The following is a 2,690-nucleotide window of genomic DNA, read 5'->3' on the forward strand; positions in this document are numbered from 1 at the left end:
ATTAAGTTCTTGCTAAATCCAAGTAACCCCCTTAAACCTCTCCCCTGAAGAGGCTCCAAAATTATTGCTCTATGTAGTTTCCATAGAAACAAGGTCAATAAGAGACCTTCTTGCCTAAGAGCTGAATAAGATTTTCCTCTTTCACAAACAATCTAGGGACTTCACAATCCATAAAAAGACAAATTCACCACATAACTCTTGGTCCCCACCTCGATCCACTTGGCTGGTTAAAGATTAATACGACACAGCAATCAAGCCAGAGAACTCCTGCCTAGTTGCTGTTTGCATCATCTGGCTAATTTTATTTATGTGTGGACATGGATTGAAGTCAAATGGAGATTGATCCAATTTGGGTTGAAGCAAAAGCTGCATCATTTGCTGCCTCTTCTACACATAATTTGGGTTTGAAAAATATTATCTTTGAAGGCGATGCTCTAAATGTAATAGAGCCTATTCTGAACTCCTCAATCAAACCTCATTGAGCTATCCCTTCATCATTGTACATATAACTTTTCTGTTGTTATCGATTAAGCCAATTGTGTTTCCCATGGACTTGCTGCACGGGTTCCCTTTTGCTGTATACAATAAACACCACGTTTAGAAATCTTTTACCCCATAAGGTTTTCTAGTTTTTTGCTGAATTTTTTTTTTGAAAGTTGGCTAAAATATACTTGTACCTTGAAAAAAGTTAAAAAAAAAAGTGGGAAAAAATTGATATTTTAAAAGCTGTATATAAAAGCAAAAAACAAAAAACAAAAAAATTGAACTTATAAGTTTCAACAACACTTGCAAACTTATTTGCTTGGTGATGAAGCACCTTGTGTCACCAACTCCTTTATTATTTTGGGTGAACAGCTGGACTTATTGTCTCCTAATTTGTTTTTTTTTTTAAATATTTGTAGTTGTACTATTCGTTCTGTTTCTAGTTAATAATGTTAAATGCATTCATTATTACCAAAAGTAAATACATAGGTTTTAGAAAAAAACTTGTATACTCATAGAGGGGTGAGTGGGAACAGGAGAAGAGTGTTATTACAATATATAAGTTGGAAGGGCTGGAAGGGAAAAGGCTAATGGATTGTTTTAAGAGTATTATTTTATGAAATATTTTAAAAAGTTTTTATAAAAAAAAAGTTAATGATTTTTTTGACAACTTTTTATATTTTTTATGAAAGTAATATTAAAAGATTCAAAACTTTTTAAAAATAGTCTATTAACAAATTTGATTTCATTGGAATCTTTTAAAAATCAGAATATGATATGTAGGGGTATTGGGCCCAGTAATTTATAATGGACGGCCCAACAAAGGTCTTTTGGGCTAGAAACCCAAATCCGAAAACATCAAAATGATCGTGGAGTGTTTAAGTGTCCCATACCGTCCGAGGAGTCGATTTGTCCTCGGAATGTTAAGCCGAGGATACACAGTATACGTGGAGGACAGCAGAAAGAGCGGTGGAATGTCTAAAGTAAAGCTGCTACCACCGCCCATATATTAAAGACCCTGTAAATAATACGCTGGCAATAGAGATGGAAGGATGGGACCTGAGCATAGAGCTTGGAACTTGGTCCCAAATCCCAGCGGGCTTTGGGGAAGAATGGATGGGACAAGTATCCAAAAAAAGAGGGTCGCGGCCATAAAGTGGAAGATGATGAAGAGAAGAGGAGGAATATAAATAGGAGGGAAGGCATACGAAGAAAAGGGGAGGCCTTTTGAAAAAGAAAAAGTGTATGATAAACATTATTTGTATCCACACTTGAGAAATACTATTAGAAACTGTCCTCGGAAACAGTCCGAGGAGGAATTCTCAATATTACTCTTTGCAAACGATTCTTTGTTTTGTTCCATTGGGCCCAAAGCCCGTTCTTTTTGTGATTGTCTAAAGCCATCCTTAAAATCTAAATTATAAACCCATCCTCTACAAATTCATTGTGAAGAAAGGCCTTTTAAGCCCATTTTCCTCCTAGTCGTGGTTTGGGAATTTGAATTGCGTCCTTACAATTGGCGCCGTCTGTGGGGATTTAGTTTTTAAGGAAGTTTAGGGCATCATGGTAGGATCGGAACCACCACGCAGTGCAGAGTCCGTTGGCTCCCAGCGTGAGGATCACTCCTTACGTCCTGATCATGGAGAGAACCGAGAAGGAAGTGTACATACTACACACACCATCAGAAGTGCTAGTCATTCGCAAGGAGGAAGTAGAGTTCCTTACGAGAGGAATGCCAGGGCCATGCAGAAAGAGATTGACGGCCTAAAGAGGAGACTGCGTCACGAGAGGAGAAGGAGAACCCCTCCGGTCTCTGACCCCTCTTCGGAAGGATCCGAGGATGACAATTACGAGCGGAGATCCAGAACTCCCCCAGGTGGATATGTCTCTTCCGAGGAAGACAATCTGCATGGAAGGCATGGCAGAGACTACCCCCCCAGGGGCTTGGGAAATGACGCAATGGGAAGAGCGTTACACCAAATCTCCAGATCACCCTTCGCGCGCAGATTGGAGGAAGGGAGGTTACCTCGGTGCTTCACACAACCGGCCTTCACTCTTTACAATGGTCGGACGGATCCTGTGGAGCACGTGAGTCATTTCAGCCAGAGAATGGCAGTGCATTCCAGGAATGAAACTTTGTTATGCAAGATTTTTCCTTCTAGCCTAGGGCCCGTAGCCATGAGATGGTTTGACGGCTTAAGGGCAGG

This window comes from Castanea sativa, chromosome 10 (genome assembly GCF_040712315.1).
Source record: "Castanea sativa cultivar Marrone di Chiusa Pesio chromosome 10, ASM4071231v1".
Classification (NCBI taxonomy): domain Eukaryota; kingdom Viridiplantae; phylum Streptophyta; class Magnoliopsida; order Fagales; family Fagaceae; genus Castanea; species Castanea sativa.